The sequence below is a fragment of the Spea bombifrons genome, chromosome 5 (genome assembly GCF_027358695.1).
Source record: "Spea bombifrons isolate aSpeBom1 chromosome 5, aSpeBom1.2.pri, whole genome shotgun sequence".
Lineage (NCBI taxonomy): Eukaryota > Metazoa > Chordata > Amphibia > Anura > Pelobatidae > Spea > Spea bombifrons.
Genome location: NC_071091.1, coordinates 89,371,361 through 89,394,326, shown reverse-complemented (window position 1 = coordinate 89,394,326; position 22,966 = coordinate 89,371,361). Strand labels below are relative to the sequence as shown.

At 38.6% G+C, this 22,966-nt stretch overlaps 1 protein-coding gene across 1 annotated transcript in view; it reads right to left on the bottom strand.

Moving 5' to 3' along the window:
* Positions 1 to 22,966, bottom strand: part of KCNB2 (potassium voltage-gated channel subfamily B member 2) — an 89,380-nt gene that overhangs the window by 2,651 nt on the left and 63,763 nt on the right. The window lies entirely within an intron of this gene.

Below are 22,966 nucleotides of genomic sequence, written 5' to 3'. Positions count from 1 at the left end.
TAACATTCAAGTACATAAAAAGTGCAATTTTTTAACCCTTTGTATGTATTATATGAACATATCTGAATAGGATTTATACATGGGATCCATTCTTTCTTTCCCAATTAGACAGAATTTATGATGTCAAAGAACACCATATTGATTAAAGGTGCTTTCACTTTATATTAAGCTTTGTAATATATAAGACAACTAAATATTAGTTCATATGTCTTTTTACGCCTTCCTCGATGCCCCGAAATTTAAACCGTTATTGTAGTTTCTTTCGCTAAAACCTATAGGTTCCTGCTTTTGTGTCATGTTTATTAAGCATTCCGTGAAAAAAAAAGTATGAATGAACCAATATTTAACGCATTATAGAATTATCTTGTGAATGATTTGGGCTTTCAATTTTCTTTGTAAATGTGGTTTTTATTAGCAGAGTAAGTAGAATTCAATCTTTAAGCACACTTCATGACTTAATTTAAACTGACCCGCTTCACTATTCATTTGGCAACTGTGAACCCCTTTGAGTTTCTCGTTCAAGAATGTGTAAGGCTATGCATAATATACGTACTATATAGCTACACCTAAATATTCATTAAAGTTCACAACTCTATATTTTTTGTTTAATTTTGAAGTAGCCACCATACTGTTAATCAGAATGTTTGTTATTTAATATACAGAATACATTTTTGTTTTACTTTAGAAAATATTTTTCATATTTTTTTTTTTATTTTTTTTAAAGAATAGTTTTTCTACATGGATAGTCAGATTATAAATAAGGTAGCAACATTTGTTTAAGACAAGCTGCTATGCATCCTGCCTGTTAAGATGCCCAAATCATATTCCACATTAGCGATTGGTCTGAAAGGTTGAACTTGATGGATGTGTGTCTTTTCCTGAGACTTGGTGTATATAGACATGTGACATGCTTCCCAACAGTGAACAGAGATATATAGTGCATTACCATCTCCCATGCAAACACTAAGGATGCTGAGTGCCGGGGAGCTACTATAAACTTCACAGCGAGAGTCTCCGCTATTACAGTAATCTTACATTTTATGCAAAAAAATCCACAAGGGAATTCATTCCAAGTATTGCTTTGCATAAAACAATAGTAATCAAGCTTAAGTGCCAAGTGTGTGGGAACATAGCTCGTATGCACAGAGAGTAATTATATTATATATGTGTATTATTGCAGTCTCACGCCTGCTGGGAAAAGTTACAACTCAGTGGTAGTAAAATATACTAATATATAAATGGCAGATCAATAAAATCAGCGGGATTTGTAACATTGCACAATAGAAGCACACACTAAATTGTGTCTATGTTCACTAATAATATAAATTTCTTCCAGTAAATCAGTTAAATTACATTAGGAAGTGAAACAAAAGTATGCAGCTGTGAGCCTCAAAGTAAACCTAAACTATGGGAATGAAGTAATGAAACATGTCTCCAAGTGTATTTACTTCTTGAACAATGAATTATATCTAAGGGAGGATATAGAAACATGGAATTTGATGGCATATACAAAGCATTCTTATCACCATAGGAACCAAAGTCCATTAAGCAGTACTATTCCATTGGTGGGCTGATACAGCTATATCCATTTTCCTTATCAACATGTTTTGTGGCTGTAATGGAATTCCCAGGGCAAGAGATGTTTTCGTTCCTTCCGCATAGGAATATAAGAGTGGAAGGAAGGATTCGCAATGCATCATATGATGAGAAAAACAAGCTTTAGCGGGGAAAATGAATGAAAAATAGACCAGAAACCATTTAAATCTGCAACAGTGTTAGACATATCATACCAGACCATATTACAAAATTCTCTTACATCCATAAAGATTAACGTTTTCGACACTGCCCTCAGAGATGATAATTTTGTGTTCTAGTAACCTAACATTCCTATACTTTATATAAAGTCCTAACACGAATGGTGAGGTTTCCACTCAAAAGCCTACATTCTAATAATACTAATTTTCATTTACTATGATGTAAATTCTGGCGCTGTCAGGATAGTATGCATAGTGTATAGTTTAACAGAGATGACCAGAGCATATGGGTTAACGCATAATGACATTTTTTAAATAAAAAATGTATACTCTTGTAGAAGGAAATAAGACAGAAACAAATGCTTGATCTGTGTGGAAATAATTTCTGTTCCACCAGCAGATGTCTCTGTCACACTTTGTTAGCCACGCCGCATATAGCATCCTTTATAAAGCCATATAGAGCAAACATAAACCCTGGCCAGTTCAAGCCTGTCGGTATACATTGCCCTCTTTTTTTTTTTTAAAGTATTGTTCACAAAAAAGAAACATTTGCTTAATAAAACATTAAGTGATGAATGAATGTACTATAATCAACAGGCTGTAAGCAACCATTCGGGATTCTATTAAACATCCCACTACAGGCTTGACAATGACTGTCTGGTGCCTATTGAAATCAAATCCCCAGGGTATTTTGCTTCATCCTGTAAATGTGGTTGATGAATCCCCTTGTGCTATAAACGCAAATAAACAACCTCACCTGGATGATGAGCATATGTTTTTCTGTGCTATGTTTTATACAAACTGCTTTCACATCTCTATTCTATGTGATTGGAGATGCGGCAATGCCCCTGTGAAATCACACATTTACATACTACTTGAATACTATCAATATTATTGGTTTTTCTTCCATAGCCAAATATCTCCAATATTATTATTGTTTTCCAACTGAGGGCTCCATAAGCTACTAGAGGTAGTCAAATGTTTTTGTATAACTTATAACCTGCCCAGAAAAAACGTGGTTCCTATTGCTTTAAATATGTCTCTCAATGGGGATAATGTACTGTGTAATGCCTATAAGAAGAGTTTTTTTTTTTTTATTGGATGCATAAATTATTTACAAATCTGTTTTAAAACATCTCGCAGCCATTCAAAAGGTAAAGTAGGTTAAGCAGCACAAAAAAACATTACAGGGTCTGGGCTAAGGGGCCTTTTTGGCTTTGTTTGCCCCCTCTGGAGCTCCCTGGGAGAAGAGCTCCATCCAGAGACTTGGTTTAAACCTGAAAAGTTCACCTGAGCAAGGCTGAATTTGGCCTCTATTGCCAGTTAAAGAAACAGAACTCTAGTTAAGTGCCTGGAGAAATGAGTCTCTTTTTGGCTTGGGTTTAAAAGGTAAATGGTTGTAGGACATAGTTGAGCCTTTTGGTATTCATTTCTTTCCTTTATGGAGGCACATGAATATATTTTGGGCCATGTTGGAGATAACTGTTGTGTAGCTAAAATACAATTTAAGTTTTAAATTTACAGTCTGGAAGAAATCACATAAGGTTTTCCAAATTTAGCACATTCATCCTGAGAATCAAGTCTATTCCACACTTAAATGTTCCATAAAATGCAGAGAGTGGCATAAGGGAAAAGCCTACATAGCACTTAATAAATAAACACTGCATAACTGAAACACTAATTTCACAAATGTACTAGAAATCAGTTTTGTAAAAAATATAGTTGTCTAAAAGCTTCTGCACAAACCAATTGTTTATTTTGTATGGATACACATAAAATATCTGTTGTTAACATTCATTGGGTGTGTTATTTTCATGCCGACAATTGGATCTGTTTTATATAAGTTGCACGTTTTATGTATAAATATTTATCAGTTTTTTGCACAAAGAACAGATGTACTTAACCAGCGCATGTTATACGGCTGTATCGCGTCCATGTCAGAAGTACTGTATCTATAAAGGCTACTAATTCTGTATGTCATCACCATGCAAAAGCAATATTCACAATTACCGTATTGGCTCGAATATAGGCCGCACTTTTTTTCCCCCACTTTAAGTTTTTAAAGTGGGGGTGCGGCCTATATTCGGGGTCTAGCGCCCGACGCCCGGGACATGCAGTCCCGGGCGCCGGGCAGGCAGCGGGGTTAAGATACAGATCCCCCGCAGCGGTGCAGGGGACCTGCATCCTTCTCCCCGATACGCTCAGACAGCCTCCCCTGCCAGCACTTCCCACGGGGGGGGGGGTGCCGGCATGGGAGGTTATCTAAGCGTTTTACCTCTGCCCACCCCCGACTTACCGGAGCAGACTCCCGGGTGTCTTGCGGGGCCGGCGGGAGACATTTACGCAATACGCGCATGCAACTTCCGGTACCGGAAGTTGCATACGCGTATTGCGTAGATGTCCCTCGCCGGCCCCGCAAGACACCCGGGAGTCTGCTCCGGTAAGTCGAGGAGGGGGGGCAGAGGAGGACAGCGGCAGCGTATCGCGGGGAGGGAGGACAGCGGCAGCGGATCTCGGGGAGGGAGGGCAGCGGATCTCGGGGAGGGAGGGCAGCGGATCTCGGGGAGGGAGGGCAGCGGATCGCAGGGAGGGCAGCGGCAGCGGATCGCGGGGAGGGAGGGCAGCGTATCGCGGGGAGGGAGGACAGCGGCAGCGTATCGCGGGGAGGGAGGACAGCGGCAGCATATCTCGGGGGGGGGGAACGGAGTGGCAGCATGTTTTTTTTGGTGCTTTTTTCAAGAAAAAAAACTTTTTCTTTAAAAAAGCACCAAACTTTTAGGGTGCGGCCTATATACGGGGGCGGCCTATATCCGAGCCAATACGGTACTCCTACGATGCCTCACAGTGCCCAGTTCTGTGACTGTATCTCCATACTAATGATCTTCCATTGACATACATGAAACCTAAGCATTCAACTTTAAGAAAGTTAGTCTTTGTACTGTTTGGGGCACCGTAATGCTGTCCTGCAGGCCCACTTTTGCAAGCAGTGGTGATGATGAGCTGTTGGGGTGATCAGATCTTCCCTATTGATCTGTACTTTTAGGTCTAGCACAGCCCTCAATCACTGCTCTCACATGGCTGCCCCACAACCTGTTGAAGCAGAGTGTGGGAATACAATATCAATAATAATGGCCACATATTTTATTAATATATGATCAATATTGTCTGCAGATGTTCAGTGCACAGCCACCCCCTCTATGGCTCACAGTAGATAGTTTTAGAGCTTTATTTTAAAGTTATGTTTTATTGTTTTGATCGATTTCAATTACTCAGCAATCTGCATCAGTTTATTAGTTACATATGATACTATTTTTACATATCCTAAAGTTATGTTTCCATAAGGGGGAATTCCAAGTAAAAAAAACTAACATAATTTAACTTAATTACAAATGGGAGTATTCCATTTGCAAAAGAAAGGTAAACTAGTTTATACATATTGTGCACCTTCAGGAACAATGTGCTGAATCAGCAGAATTATTATGTTGGTTTGTGTGGTAATTGCTCCATATTTAGATGTTTTAACCAAGACTCGTACACCTAGCTTTGCACATGTTTATGTTTGCATCATCATAAATATCTATTTAGTAAGACCTAGTCGTAAAGTAGGTGGCCATGTTACTGTACATACAGAGTCATAATCATGGTGTTATATAGATATGGGAAAGAATTATTCTAATGCACATATCCCTGAGGTACAGTATCATTTTCAATTAGACCTATGATACTATGCACTTTCCATTAAACAGAGCGTAGTCCGACTGGATCTAGTGTAAAGACTGCAAAATATGAACATACCCGGGAGCGCTCTCTATTCTGAGAGAGTGGCTTCATGTAGAGGTGGGACTAGACCTTGGCAGCCTTTAGTGGGGGGAATTGGGTGGAGAAATTTGGCAAGGACTAAGGAGAAATGTGGGCAGTGAGTGGGCATGATCACACACTGCTCTCCTGCCTGGAGAACGAAGGAACTGACCATGAAACAGGGAAGGGGATGTTCTACTTATACTATGGGCTGGTTGGGGAAACCACTTGTCGCCGGACCAATTATACTATGGAGGTCTGTACAGCACGCTACATCCTCTCTGTCCATCCGTAAATGCCAGCATATGACATTATATACGAATCTCAGCTTTACAGCCTTTTATTACAATTACAACTGTGTAATGTCACATTTTAACCTTTTTAAATTCCTGTTATGAAAGTGTATAAGCACTTAACATCCTCTACCTTTACTTCATTATAAAGAGTTATAGGTCTTGCTGACATTATCAGAAAATACCATAGACAAATGGCCGAGATGCCATGAAAAGATTAAAACTCTGCAACTCCTGTGATTGTTTGCTCAGCCCACCAGGGGCATCCAGCTCTCCGTGATGCAGGAAGTACAGCAACAGAAACTAGTATGTTTGCTAAACGGAAGCAGTATCAATATTTAGTAAAATGAACTACACACAAAACAGCATGCCCATTCATATAAGTGATAATAGGCACCTCTCAAAGGTTAAACAAACCTATAATACAAGTCCCATATTAAAAATCGGAACGGCGATATTTAATATAACAGCTGGGCCAAATGAATCTTGATTCCATATACGTATTTCTTAGTGTACGTATATATAGGAACCTGCAGATATGAGAGACTCGCAGATAAGTGTGAAGTTTACCCATTTGTGAATTACTCACGGTCTGGGTTTCCTATATACAATTAACACTGGTAAAATATGTCGTGAAAATGGAGGAGACTCTTTTGGATTATTTGTTTTGGTAATTTATCCATTCAACCTTAAACTCGAATAAAAACTCTGATACTCTGGGCCAAACTTTATCCACAAGCATTATTACACCTTTCATATACATGTGGGTCTAGCACTAATAATAAGGTTGTTTTAATCCTATAGCATTTTTGTCATTTTACACATATTTATGTTCAATATAGTTTAAAACTGGTTTATTGAGCATTTTTTTCCCAGGCTCCTTACAGCTCAAATTTCTTGCTTGTAAACATGAATAATAAGATGCCCAAAACTCCTCTGAGAATAGCTTTATTAACTACACAGCAAACATCCACTGACTAACTGCATTTCTATAAATAGATATGCGCTGATGGCAAACCTGTATTTAGACTTTGAGTTATACATAATTTAATACTCAAATGTGAAGTAATAACAATTTCATATTCCAAAATAAAGAGACCGATAGGGTTGTTAAGACAAGTGCTTTCGGAAAGATACCTGAACTTCAAAAAGGTTTTCTACAAAATATTAAGGGTTTGAGATTTTTTTCAGGACCTGGAGGATCGATTCTTTGGTAATAATAAATAGTAACATTGGGCCAGTTACAAGATAGATATCTCATCTCCTCAAGCAGCCTATAGAGTAAGTGCAGCACCAAGAAGACTCAGTGTTACACGTTGCCACCGTCCTTATGGCCTCTGGGGTAAAACCATTAACCTATACCAGGGGTAGGCAATCTTCGGCTCTCCAGATGTTGTGAACTACATTCCCCTTGATGCTTTGCCAGCATTAAGACTGTAAGAGCATTATGGGACATGTAGTCCACAACACCAGGAGAGCCGAAGATTGCCTACCCCTGACCTATACCATATCAAGTGAGCACTGTAGACAGTATTGCGACCTGGGAACTCTCAAGGTTTGAGCCTGAGTCTCAGGATTTCTACTTTGTACAGGCACCATAAATACCATGCACACTCAAAATGAAATATAAAAAATCAAGTATTTATTTTGTTTATATTTAAGCTTGAGTGTGCATGGTATTTTTGTTGCCTATACTTATATGACCCTTTAGGAACCTTGGGAGGTCTCCAATATCTTTTTTTCCTTTTGCGTTTTATTGATGTCCACCGCCTGTTAATCATACTCAACTTTGAACATTTTTTGCAACAAATATGTCATGGTAGATATACATGTTTGAGTACATGTCAATCTTAAAGTATCTTTAAATAATTACTAGTCAAGGTTTCCATCATGATGAGTAGTAGAATCAGTTTAAGTAACACCTTTGTGCATGTAGGGTATTAAATATTAAAGGGTTAATATTTTAAGACTGTCAGGGTTAGCCCATTTAGAAAGTTCCTAGGTAATCCTTACCAATAAGCAACACTCTTTACCTCATTAATCTCATTTCTTCAAACATAACATGAGATCTCAATCATACTCGATGCATGCGACCCCTGTATGATACTACACTGGAGGAATGGTTCTGCAAATTGAGCACCTCGTGTGCTGACACATACCGGAAATATTCTTACATTTCTATATTGTTTTGTTCCTCATTTGTTTTCATCCAAGGTTATTCTCAAAAGATACCTGGGTTACATGCCAGTGTGACTCTTTGTGCATGATACCACCAGCTTATAATATTCACAGTGGGCTAAATTGGACACGGTAAAAAATAATGCCCAAACTTTAGCACCTGTTTTGCTATTCTTTGCAACAAACTGTCATTGTTTACCTCAAATGCATATAAATACACAAACATATAGCATCCACAGTGCTAGTACTGTGCACAGTATATTATCCTAAGACCCTATAGGCAGATATTTTACCTGGAGAAAAGGTAGGTACAGTACGTGTTCTCTATATTGGACCCTTTGTCATTGTTTGTTTTTTGTACATTGTGCATGACGCATTTATGAAAACAAATTCTATTAAATTTTTTATTACATCAGTAGGGCAGAACCGCCCATGCCGTCTGTTCCTGCACCGAAAACGGGACTGATCACAACTCTGTTTATGCCCCGCAAATAAGGCTTGTATGCCAGATCACAGATCAAGCGGCCCAGCAGCAATCCACACTACAGGGCTCAAGAAGCCTGGGACACTTACATTTCTGGAATCAAGAAGCCTGGAATCTTGCTGGAAAGAGGAACAATTGTGAAGAACTTGGTGCACAGAGCCATTAATAAATCAACACCTTGGGCTCTGTCATATTTACTTTTTGACTAGCATATGCCCTAAGCATAACTCCCCAAGAAATACATTCCATTAACTCCAAACACCGTCTCTAGTGTGCAGAAGTCAGTGTGTCTGCGCTCAGGTGGGGTGAAAATCATGGTTCGTATAATTTTAAGCACCCACAGGGTTAATATTAAATCTAACAGAGCCACAGAACTTTTACACTTCTGGTAGACAACAGAATATGTATGTGTCATGTACTTTCCCATTTCCTTATTAATTACACTTCACAGAGGAAACTGGTTTCCATAGCAACTATTCTACTTTTAGAAAATTATGAAACAGGGCATCCACATTTTGCACCAATAAATTCAATGATTTGTCTGCAACGATTTGGTTTGGGTTGATAGTTCTAACCATATGTTTGGATGAAGAACACAATAAAAGTGATCCTTTTTTTATTTAAAAAAATATTTTACTTTACCCGAGGGTGGTGGGGCATTTGTAAGAAGACGTGTGTGTATATGTCTACCTGCCTGCCTGCCTGCCTGCCTGCCTGTCTATAAAATACAAATACTCTTTTATAGAATTACTCCTATACATCTTTTGGGGAAGCAGTCTATTCATGAAACAGAGAGTTGACAGGAGAGCTGTGGTTTCAGCACCTTGACTTCACTATACGTTATGAAGCACAAACACTATACGGATCTCCAGCCAAATAGGGCAGATATGGCCATGTAATATGTATAATTTAGTGTGTGAGGAGACTTTAGAGAACCCTAACCAATGTAACTACATTATACGGGGCCTGTTAAGCAGTCAGTTCTTGCAGCAGAAGCTCACTGGTGTTGGGACCTTCATGATGTAGAGAAGCGAGGAAGTTTAAATCACAAATTAGTATGAAATCAGAAGGCAACCCTAGAAGAGGGTAATGGTTGTTCTGCAGTGTCCCATGAACCGTAGAAACAAATCGGTACAGATAGAGGGCCTACCGTTAAGAAAGTCAAAAGGAGGGGGAAAGAAAATGGAAAAAGAGAAAGGAAGCCACAGGAAAAAGGCCACTGTCACTGAAGGCACCACAAACATTCCTACACATACAGACTTAATTGATTTACATACAAAGAAATGTGGCTATTTTACCCGCAGGAAATGCACATAGGTTTAATTCTTTTCCCCATAAGATTTCTGCACAAAAAACTAGAAACTTGTGAGAAGCTTTCTTTGTTTCTATGGAAACACACCTTTCAACCTGAATATGCCCTTTTCTTTTCAAATCAAGGAGGCATTGCTTAAGAAAACATGAATGCAGCATTAAGTTATAACAGAAATGATGACATTATGTATGAAAAAGGGATTCTGGTACAACATTTGACAACAAACCAATGAAAGACTCCTGCTGATTGGACGAGTCAGTTGGTTGCTATGGTGACACTGCCACTTTAAAAACGTATTGCGATACATTTTATACACCTGAAGATTCTAAGGTGGTGTTATTCTTTAACTATATTTTTTCAGCAGGATAGATGTGACACCATAGAATTGTGTATATTCTTCAACGGTTGGTGCTACTGATTATAAGAAAACAAATCCCAGGGTTGGTGGGTTTGTAAGAATAAGAGTACAACTAAGCTTTACAATAATATGATGTATGTACATACCATACCGACAGCTATCGGCTTCATTTTTGTCTATACAAAATAACCGCCTCCTTCTACATTATCATGTAAACATTTACTTTTTGTGCCAAAGTTTTTTATATAACAGATTCCATTTACATTAACATAACTACCATAGAGTCATTGATCGCCGACAGCTACGTGCAACTGGACAATACTGATTCTGCTGTATTGTAATGTACATTAAGTAAGGGCGAGCGCAAACGAGTCTCATCTATCTGCTCAGGTCGGCCTGTCACTAGAAATAGTTTCATAAAATATTAATGGCTATCGGAGGGATTTCCTGTGCCGTGCATAAATCTCAAGGGAATTTAATCATTTTACAACTAGCTTTGTTGCACGGTAGTAATGGATGACAAGCCCGTCGGAAATGTGGAGCAGGTTATAGAGTATTTTTAGTAACAAATTTTCTGAATAGTTACTGGGCAGTAAAAAAAAATAAAAATTTTGTAGACTCAACATTAAATGATTCCATGAAAAACATATTTAGTGCTGTGTAAATATAACTAGGATTTTCTACATGTCTCTGGTGGTTTCATAATTAACTGTGATTAAAATATCACAGGAAAGAAAGTACATATTGAATAAAATTAACTGAATTTGCATGTATACAACACCAAAACATCAATATCAGTAATAATCTCATATTAAAATCTGGCACCCGTGACCAGTGGAGTATTTGCCTTAGGCACTGCCCTATGCCTAACCCAGGGCATCACCACCAGCTGCACCCTCCGCCTGGGGTGGAAATGAATATCAAGGCTGCCCGATCAGGCTCCCTGTTATGCGGTAGGGGGGCTGCCGTCCCCTGGTCCTGCCACGCTAGGCCTAGTCAGCCTACGGCAGAATACGCCACTGCCCATGACTTTGAATAAAATAATAATAATTCCAATAGAATAATGAAAAATGAAGTTTTTTTTTGAAATGCAGAAAACCAGGAATAAATAATCACATGTCCCAAAAATTCAAATGGCCAGACAGGAATGATTTTGTCTTAGGGGGTATGGTTAGGGGTTTGGCTCGTGAGCAGCGCTTTACTAAGCATCATATACAACTAGACAAAAAATACATATTGTTTTCAACCCAGGAATTTTTTTTTCCTGTTAATTTTATTTTTGCCTTCTTTTGGATCAACAGCAACAAATTAACAGATATAGGAAAGGCTGAACTTGATGGACGCATGTCTTTTTTCAGCCTATATAACTATGTAACTATGTAACTAAGACAAACAAGGAAACCCCATTCTGAAATGTACATCTTAATTGTCAAACAATCAAATTTATCAAATAAATATATTATTACTATATTACAATAGTTATAATAAAACACTTTGGTTTGAGTTTGATACTTCCTTCTAAGTTATCTCGATATATTTAAAGCTGATATTGGACACATGACAGAAATGTCATTAGTAGGATTACCACCTTAGTACATACTCCACAATAGAAATTGTGCACATAAGTGAGAACCTGTGTGCCAAAAAAAATAAAACACTTCCTGTTATTTTCTGTTATAGGCCAAAAGAAGTTATAAATATAAAAACAAAAACAAAAAACATTTCCTTCCCACTAGTTAAAGAGGACACTCAACTATCATATGCATTAAAGTGCATATGATGACTGGAATATAATTTTAAGTTGAGGACTAAACTGTTCCTTTAATATATGTGTGGTTATATACAGTATGTTTATATATATATATATATATATATATATATATATTCTCAATATAATGATTGTGTGATATTAGTGTTAGAAACAGGCATTACTAAATTATGAGGAAAGATAACATGTAAAACATAAGTAATGTCAGCTCTTTGCTCTTGTGACAGAATGTAATTCCTTCTGTAAGAATGACATTAGTACAGCTTTGTGCAGAACTTCTTTTAGTTATGTGCCTAATTATAGCTCTCTCAAGACATTTCTACTCCAACTGGCACGATATTTGTTCTTAAAACAGAGACGGCTCTAGTCTATAATAGCTCCACTGTGGTACTTAAAGCAAACTTTACTTTCATAAGTTGTCCTACTTCATCAGAAAGCGCACTAATGAGCCACTGTCACAGAGATGTCAGCAGATGAGCTAAAAGAACCAGAATATCAGCAAAATATTCTTGACAGGTTTAGTATTCTACACTAAGAAATATCTTGCTTTTTTCCATTATTACATTTTCACAAGGATTGAAAACTTGAATAGCTGGACCCCCTGGAACCCTTACCGTGCCACCATGGGAGCTGACTGGCAGTAAGTGTACCACTTGGGCACCGGGGCTAGAACACATCCCCAGCAAGCCAAGGAGCTGGAGGGCTGACAAAGAGGCTAATGGATAAGGAGGGTTCTTCAGGACCCCTCAATGCATTTGCAAGGGGGACAACATGAAAATTTTAGGTTCCAGTCAGCATATCTGAGAAGTTCATCTTCTCTCTTCTGAGGGAATGTCAGTATAAAGAGCACAACTAGCCGTGACAAAGCCAGGGCTAGCCCAGAGAGTGTTTCATGGGTTGGGAATGGGAGGGGTATTGGGCAAGGAGGGTTTGTGGCTAAACATCAATCCCCTGCCCAGGAGAAAGAGCCAAAGTGGCGATTCACCCAGAAACGAGGAGAGTTTCCAGGTACGCCAATAAGCTATCATATGAATTATGACTGGTGTCCCTTTAAGTCAGGGGTTCTCAAACTGCGGCCCTCCAGCTGCTGCAGGACTACATCTCCCATAATGCTCCTTCAGCTAAGGGGCTGGCTGAGGAGAACCCCTGCTTTAAGTGATGCGATTTACATCAGTGCTGCAAAAAAAGAACTCATTTTAAAATAAAGTCAATAAAACTATATTTAAAAATATTTCATCAAAGAAATTCCTATCCTTCCATATGCAGTATAAGGTTACACAATTGTTTACAACATAACCTATTATAGTTGTTTTTGATTGATTATACATTTTTTCCCGGTGGTAGTACTTTCCTCTACTTGCAGATGTCAATAAGGTCAATAACATTTAATCTAGCATGACTAAAAGGGTCAAAATCGCTCCGGAACCATTTTAATTAATGAAAGTCTTTTAGGGGAGTTTTTGTGAAACAAGGACACTGGATGTGTGAGTGCTCTTTCTTGTATATCTGGGAATGGAAATCCAAGTTGTCATTGAGATACATTGGATTTCTATGCCATAATTGAGAATTTGGCTGAAAACACGCTTTTTTGAATTATTAAATTGAGAGCCTCTAATATTTAACATTAGATCCTCTGATATGTCTGCCTGCTAGAACATTTCACATGTAATGCAATCTGAATAGTTTCTGTAAGTAAATCCACTGTCTGTTAGCATGCATTTATTCTACCACTTGAAAAGCTATAAATAGCTATGTATAAATCAATTTTATTAGGCTGCTATCTAACCAGTGCAAGAATGATTATGCTGAAATGCTATGGATGGTTTATTTCCATGCATAAAGAATGAGCAAGTGACGCTTCACATCTTAGCTATATATAGAAATCTTATTGAAATTACCCTTAACTGCCATCTGCCTTTCTACAAGTCAGTAATGTTCACATATTTGGCCATTGAATTTAAGCAACACCTTTACACTTTAAATACCCTTTAACATTTCAAGGTCACTGATTAGGTAACTATAGGAAAATGAGTGTGTTTTCAATGTTAAAGAGCAGTTTTTACCTTTTGTTAATGTATATGTAAAGCTTTCAAAGTGACATAAGATTTTTTGTATATTTGTGTTACTTTGCCGTCTTTAAGCAACAAAGAGAAGGCAGTTTTTCTTTGCGTGAACTGGAGAGACTCCTTTATGAACACCTTGTTCTTCCTTTGATATATTGTACTTTATTTTCTATAGGACATCCAGGTACGGGATCTACATAATTATTCCTGTATTTGTAATGGAGCACTCTTGATACGCTAAATATGAGCCCTATTTTTATGTACTCACAAGATGGGGCTTATATACTCTAATTCAAATCAAACTAAACACAATTTATTCATAAGATACACTTTAACAAAAAAAAGCCACACTGTTTGTACCTTGGTAGACCCAGTTTTGTGGCTTACCGCTCTGATGACCCACCTCAACATTCTCGCTGAAGGCTACAGAAGCTGTAGGCCACATGAGCATAAGTGCTTTTTATCGAGAAAAAAGTATATATATATATATATATATATATATATATATATATATATATATATATATATATATGTCTTGTATTAGTATATTTTTTTTATTTACTTATGGGTGGGTGTTTTGACAAGTAGGTGAGGGTACTTGTGATGACACAACTGCTCCTGCATACTCCAAAGGTTATTTAACAATAGATATGCTGATGGCATGCATGAACTTTTATGTTTTGTTTAGTTTTTTTGTTAACATAGAAAGCACCAAGAAGTGATAGAATTGTTTTTCTTTGTTAAAATTACAGAGAAGCTGCTGATCGGTCACTGTCCGATCTGCAGCATTCTTCTCTTATTCCTTTTTTTGTAAATGGCATGGTTATTCTGACAAAGGTGCGATAAATGGCAGGGGTAAGGAGACGTGCTGTCAATCAGCTCAGCAGGTGATGGGAATCCTCATTATAGAAAAAAATAAATGATTGATCACTGTGTGGTCTCGTGTGCCACCATGTATTGCGTATGTGGTTGGCACTCTATGAGAAAAGCTAAATATCACCAAAACATGAAACGCGTTTTAAATCTTATTATTAGTTTTGCTAAAAGCTGTGCCAACAAAAAGTTTACCTTTAAAAAAATCAGTGTGTTAGCTTCTATAAGCCAAGTTGAATACTTTATAGTATAATTTAGGTAACTAATAGAAATGAATTTCAGAAAATATGCGTAAGTGCTTTATGTCAAATATGAAAGAAGAAAAAAAATGAAACCAGAAAAAAAAGAATCCAAGCCATAGGAGGAATCACGTATGTTGACAGGGCAATTACACGCTGTGTGGTCAGGTGATGATTACTTCATAACACTCAGCATTAATCACACTTTTGCCTGTCAATAGAGAGCTGTTGATTTTTAATTTACAGCTGAGACCTGAACACATATGACTTAAGGAGCTATTCTGGGAGATGAATGAACTTTCTGTGTTGAGGCGCCAGATGCACGTCATCTCAAAGACGTTCCCTAATCACCTACAATATCGTCTGCTTGCAACCTTAAGAACATTTGCAGAACTAATTGTGCAACTGTGGAGACACAAACTACTTTGAACTGAACGAAAAGCATAATACAGAGAAAGATTTGTAGGAAAGAAAATATTATCAGGCGGTTTTAGCATTACATTTCCAGTACATTTCCCTGGTGTTTCAAGTTAATTCCATGATCTTCTTACAGAATAAGCTCTCCTGAGCAGGAATATCCTTGCTAAGAGTATCTGTGCTAAGATACGTTTTAAGAATGTGTTTGTGTCAATTGTATATTTAACAATTTAGGACACAATTATTTGCGCAGCCTGTTTTGTCACACTGTATCTTGTGAGCCATTTAGAAAGTAATAGGATATATCTCGTAGCCCATGGCAATGAGCAGCGGGACAGAAGGTGGACACAAGGTTGACAAACTATGATGTTCCTAATCATTGGGTGTTAATGGAATATCCTCATCACTGCCCTGGCCACTACATTCTATTCCATAACTCCCATCATACTAAGCCAGTGGCCTCCTGATTCAGGTTGGATGTTATAATTCATCTACAGGGCAACCTAAAAAAGAAACACGATTGTTTTTTTTATTTTTGTTGTCATTTTGGGTACAAAGAGAAAGGGAAACTACAGTTGGAGAACAACGTGGCAAAAAAACGAAAAATTATTTTGCTCCGGAGTGTAAAATAGCCCTGGTCCTGAAGGGGTTAAATAATGTACAGAAAAGGCTGCCTCCAGAAAAGGCTCTAATTTCTTCTTTATGGGGATAATAAAAAGCATACTAAATGTTTTAACCCCCTCAGTACCAAGCAGCATTTAAAGACTTTTTTTGCATGCACATGCAATCTAACATGCATATCCTAGTACAAAAAGTTATCAAGTTATAGGTTCTCTAAGAACAGCAAACCGATTCGTCTCTATAGTGGATATAAATAAAAATTCCAATAATACAAAGCATTTAAAAATAAAAATGGATGTAAATGAGTAAAAAAAAAAAACTATGTTTTCAGTTACTATAGTTGGAAGTTGTGTTTTAATTCTTAATTAATGATATATAATCTCCTCTTACAATTAGAATATGTAGAGAAAACATTTTCTGCTTTAAAATGTTTTCCATGTACTATACAATTAATACTAATCAAATACCAACACATTTATTCACTGATGGAATCAGTAAAAAGGTAGTATAAAGTTAATCCCATATAATGTGACCCTTACACCTCCATTATCTACTGACCAAATTGGAAGTTTCTCCACACTGAGAATTTAATTGAAACTACTTTCCCTTGTAATTATGTTTGCAGAATCGCTTGGGCGTCTTATGAAATGTGACATTAAATATCAGTGCGGCTGTGCGAAGGGCATTATGCCAGATAATACACACACAAAAGAAAATCGCTGCTAAATTGGGTTAGCACTTTGCACCCTATATTATAGACTGGAAACCGTTACAAGAGAAAAACAATTCAAAGTATTAAAAGCAGAACCACTGCTTTCCTTGCTCATCAAACACCATCTCTCACAGCTTGTTCTCACACTGCTTACTTAAATAGTACAAGTTGAAATCATGGTTATATGATAGAATGCCCTCTGTAATGCTGTGCAAAGCTTCACAAATATTTGTCGCCTCATGACTTTCAGTGCCATAAAATTTAGTGTCTGATAACTAACTTTCATGATGCCTACCAAACTATGGATGTTTACTTTGTTTAACAATGACGTGTGTTGCAAGGTGAAATCTGGAAGAAGCTTCTTTGGAACTTTAACAACCATACACACATGCTTATCACAGTCATCACCTACGTATGGCATACACACTAAACATCACACACACACTGCATACTTTATTACCTCGGGCCACTGCAACATCCTATGGCAGATCCTGGACAACACCCCCCTTTGCCCACTCTTGGTCATGGCTCTTTCATCTTTCTGCCTTTGCAATTGATTTATTTGATAAACAGTTTAGATCGCCCAAGAGACAAATATCATTGAACATTGCAGTCCATTTAAAAGGAACACAATTTATTTAAATGTATTATAGCATGTAATACAACTGTTCAATTTTAATCACACCATTATTCTGTGCTAATTAGCTTCTATTCAACTAAAATTATAGCTATCTCATAGTGATGAGATACTGTACATCCGATTCTGTAAATGATTAACATATAGAAAAGGTGGCAATATTGGTGAGCAGACGATGCTAGAACTTGTTTGAAGCATAGTCACACAAGAGTCATTTCCTGAGTGGTTTGGAACTCTTTTTTTAGCCTCCTCAGATTAAACATAAGTAATTTGTAAGTAATTTGTAAGGAAAGCAGCATTAAAACCACATTTTCTTTTCAATCATAGCAATCGCAAAAGTTCACATTTTCCCTAGGAGACAAATGATTTTCTACCACAAGGATTAGGGCATTTGAATTGTTTGGTCTCCTGTGTTTAGGCATACAGTATTTGTCTATGACTAACATACTTTTAGAAGACAACAGATCAAGATCAGGGTTAAATGTTTTGGTTAAACATATGGGCAACGTGTAACCCAAAAATGTGGCACCAAAAGTAAACCAGTTATTGTACATTAGGATCTACTGCCACTCTCCAGTAGAACCTGCCTAGTTGACATTACGTAGACCTCCATTACAAAGGATAGAACCATGTGAAAGACAAGCTGAAGGCTCCATATGTATTGTAAGACGTATAATGGTAGACACCAACCGTAATAAGATGCAAAGAGCAATGTAAGGGGTAAATAGGTCTGGTAGGAGCCCAGGTGCAGGAGATGCAAGGGGTTCAGGCTGTAGCCCACAATGCATAATGACTAGTGGGATGTTACAGACAGGCGCAAAGAAACAAACTACAGGCAGAATGCGTTGATATGATCTCTTGGCAGGAAGCCCTCTGGATGTGGCACACGACAGGTAGCCCATTGGAAGGGGCACTCAGCCTGGGGAGCCCACTGGATTGGGGCGCTCAGCTGGGGAGCCCACTGGATTGGGGCGCTCGGCTGGGGAGCCCGCTGGATTGGGGCGCTCGGCTGGGGAGCCCGTCTGATGGGGTGCTTGGCTTGGGAGCCCGCTGGATGGGGTGCTTGGCTTGGGAGCCCGCTGGATGGGGCGCTCGGCTTGGGAGCCCGCTGGATGGGGCGCTCGGCTTGGGAGCCCGCTGGATGGGGTGCTGGGCTTGGGAGCCCGCTGGATGGGGCGCTCGGCTTGGGAGCTAGGAACAATTCAGGATCAGGTACGAAGGAAGCCAGGAACAAGTCAGGATCAGGTACACAGGAAGCCAATAGCAAGTCAGGATCAGGTACAGGACCAGAGCAAAACGGTCCACTAACTTCAATGTGAAGGCCCTGACTGAAGGGCTGGGCAGGTTTATATAGGCAGGCTTGAATAGATAACAAGGTGCAGCTGAACATGATGATTAGGTCTGAGTGCTCCAGAGTGACAAGGGTGGCCACTAGTGGTTGAGAAACAACATGAGCGTGGATGAACAGTGAACACTCCAGGCTGAGTAGGTTGAAACGTGACAATAACGATGCTGGGACACTGTTGCTGCTCTCTGACCCTCTCCCCAGCACCTTTTAATAGCTCCTGTCCTTCTCTGCCCCATTCCTACCATTGGCAACCGTGACCGTCTCGCTATTTCCCTCAGCTTTTTTTACTTACGATCTACCAGGTGCATCACTGGTCCTATAAAGACACTTTCTCATGATGTATCTGGTACCTCACGGGTCGTGAAGGGGTTCAACCTAGAAAATACTGCTTTGGAAATTACTTGCAGGTTTTTATTTGATTACACTTTAGGAAATAATAAAATGATAGATCTGCCCTGGTTTATTTGTTTAACATACCTAAGTGCACAATCAATATTCTGTCTAAGTGAAACAGCACCTATAAGTAAGATTGTTGTTTGTTACCAAAACAACAAAGAATATTTAAAAGCAGAAAATGAAAAATAAAAAACACAGGGTACAAACTTACCGTCGGTATGCAGCAGAGACATTATGTAGCAATGGTTACTGAGCAGACACTGAATAACTGCTCAGTAAAAATGTACTCATGCATTATTATCTTTAAAGAACTTTGGAGGTTAATGCAGAACATTGCCCACAGCATAATAGGGAGCTGCAGTAAAGAACATAGGCAGCTCTCAGCCTTGGCTCTGCAAAGTCATTATGCACTTACACATCATAAGAGGCCTGGTATTAAATATAAATCACTTACAATGTAGGAGTATGTGGCAAGAGGCTTGTCATTACTCTGGGAATAACTTATGTTCTCTTCAACGCTTTAAAAAGGTTCTCAGTACCATGTTGTAAGCATGGTAAAGCCTTTTGAGCCGTGGCAAAAAAATGGAGTACTTACCAAGTCATGTCTTCCATAATACAAAGTGGAAGCCCATCTCTTTGGAACACCACCGAAATACGTTAAGCCTCCTAACATGGAACATCTTTCAACCGTCATCAAGCCCCCTCCTGGCTCAACTTCCCTTCTGATAATCATTCCCCTAGCTACAGGCACACTCCTCTCTCTCAGCATGCCTTCTAGTCCTGCTGCCTTACTAGCATCTTGGCATGCACTACAACCAAGACAAGGCATTGGATAAAATAATTAAGACAGAAAGCTGCAGAAAGAGCCCCAGAATCAGGGCTTTGGGTATAGTTTTTAAAAGAATGGCCTACTTGTTCTTAAACACTTTATGACCATACCTAGGAAGTCTCTGGGTTTTGAACCCAGAAGACTAAGAGGTAGGTGCACTGCAGCCTTTCAGCTGTAGCTTTTATTTTTACAGCTTAAAAATGTATGTTGTAATGTATATTGTACAAAGTAATTTAATATGCATTCTTCATTGTGAGGCTGCATAGCAGTGCACTCCAATACACATTGTATGTGCAGTTTAGTGCAATATGAGGTATGTGTCAATTGACCAATTATATAGACATAAGACCAACTGGTCTGACAGCAAGACTATGGACTATGCAGAGTTGCGTATGACATCACTGTCACCTAAAGACACATTGTTGCTAGCTTTATAGCTATTGAGCACCTTGATTAAGTCACAAACAGTAAACATTACTAAAGAGAGATACATTACATTGGAACACTAAGGGGTGTGTAGTCTGCCTTATAGGAAAGTGCCTACTCGGGAGGGGTATTACCATTTTTTGCTTATTTGCACCATTACAGAGGAGACCTCTATGCAATTCCTTGAAAGGTAATCGCCTGGGTGTCGGAATATGTTGAGCACCTTTCAGAGCTACTCCATGTCAATTAGACACTATGACAATGCTAAACTTTCTAGCTGTCTTTCACAGTCATATGACATCTGACACTTTTATATAAACAATACACATCATAAAAGAGAAAACTGCTGGATATATCTCTTATGGAGGCTAAGCAACAAAGGAGTTGACATTTGCTGAAGTCCTTGATGATAAAGTTCACATGTTTCCTTGTTTGTCCATTTTATTTCTAACTCAGATCTAAAGGTCTTTTCAACAATGTCTTCACTCTATTATAGTTTGGCTTTGCCTTCAACTACTCCTTTATTTCTGAGTCTAGCATGAGGTTTATTGCACATATTCTCTTTTGTGAAACATTAGTCAGAGTTGACAGATGCTCTGAACTTTACAGTCCCTAACAAAACCATTTCCCTTTACCATGTGGAACCATTAACTGATTACATACTAGACACACAGATAACATAATGTCCCACCATAAATCTTCATGTGCTATAGGGTCTAGAACTATATCACGCTCTTTTAAAATTTAGCTTAAAATCTTCAATTCTCAACCCAGTTTTCAATGTTGGACACAAATTAGTCAAGTTCTTACAGTATATACCTTTGTTCATCATTTCATCCCTTGATGTTCCTCTTTTCTAGGATGTCACAAACCCTGTAGCACAAGGGTAATAAATGCCACAGTTAGGGGTCTTAAGCACAGTCCTCTACGGCAGTCAGGAACACCAGCTTGTAGCAAAAACAGTGCTTTATTTTAACTGTTCAAACGCAAGACCCCAAAACCAAATCGTAAAAAGAAAATCCTAGCTCACAATTGGAGCCCTCTCTAACTAAACTATGCTGGCCCAGACTAACCAGCCTAATCACCCACTAACTTGACCTCCCAGCCAGACCCAGCTAAGCCAGGCTCTGGAAAACCTCCCCGAGACAGCACACCGGTCCAGGCAGGTATTGCCTCACTTGGCTCAGGGATTGTCTTCTTCAGGGCCTCTCCTTGCCCTGGGAGCTCAGGGAAACTTCCTCTTCCCCCAACAGTCTCCCTGAGTATCAGGCTCCAGGGGTTTTTAATGCCCAGCACCTGTGCCTGATGCCGGCCCCATAGGAATACCAGATCGGATGCTGCAGACTTCTAGCCTCCTAGAAAAGCAGGCATGGATTTTCCACAGAATGGACCCTGCTCTCCAATTGCTCCACCCCAGGGACCCATATTAACATTCTGGATAGCACCTGTACCCAAATGCCAAACTAAGCATCTCCCTGGGGTTTACAGCATCACAAGGAGTTCAGAATGTGAGCCGTGTATGAGTGTATTGCATTGTTCTGCTGTCCTAAACAGCACAATAATATGTACAGATCCATTAGGGAATGTATTTATAAATTAAGTGGTGTAACTAACATACATTATTATACTAAATGCCATATCCAGTTCCCATGTATGTCTATGATATATACTTGCATAGACAATTAATATATCAACAGCAGGACAACAGAACTTTTCAATAGAGGCATTTCTAACATACCGCAATAAACTTTAGTTAGAACTTAATATATTTGAAAAAAAAGTAGAAATTACTATTCCTTTAAATAATAACCTGGAAAATACTGAAATTGTGTCATTTTAGTGTTTTGTCACAATAACTGGCGTTGTATCCAATGTGATGACCAAATTCCTTACCAAGCAACTCTCACAGACTGAGGCACAGAGTTTGCCCTAACCCTGCAACATCCTTGAAACATGTTGCAGGGCTTTATACTTTTGGCTTTATAAATCCATAGTTTAAAAGTTTAGGGGCACTTGGGCTAAATGGGGCTAAAAGGGTGCGGATATACTGTATACCTGGTACAGCTTGCTGGCAGATGTCCCAGGCAGCAACCAGGTAAGTGAATAAATTGTTTTTTCAACACATTGTGATATTCTTGTTTGGATTAGTGTTACATGACATGTAGAAAGCTTTCCCCTGATATGTTAACAAATATCTGTTTAATTGTCTACAGTGGGCCTAACACAGACAAAACAAAATGGTAGGAGGCCAGAGTGTTGTGGACTCTCGTCTGGATTCCTTTAGTTAAAACCGTCCCTTTAGTTAAAACTGTACTGACAAACCGAATTTTTTGGCCTAATGCTCAAGCACAAACCCCTGAATCAAAAAGTTAAACTACTGAAGCAGAAAGCAAAAAAAAATGTAATATTCTATATACAACATATCTCGTGTCTCATCTTGCACACTCCAACATCTAGATT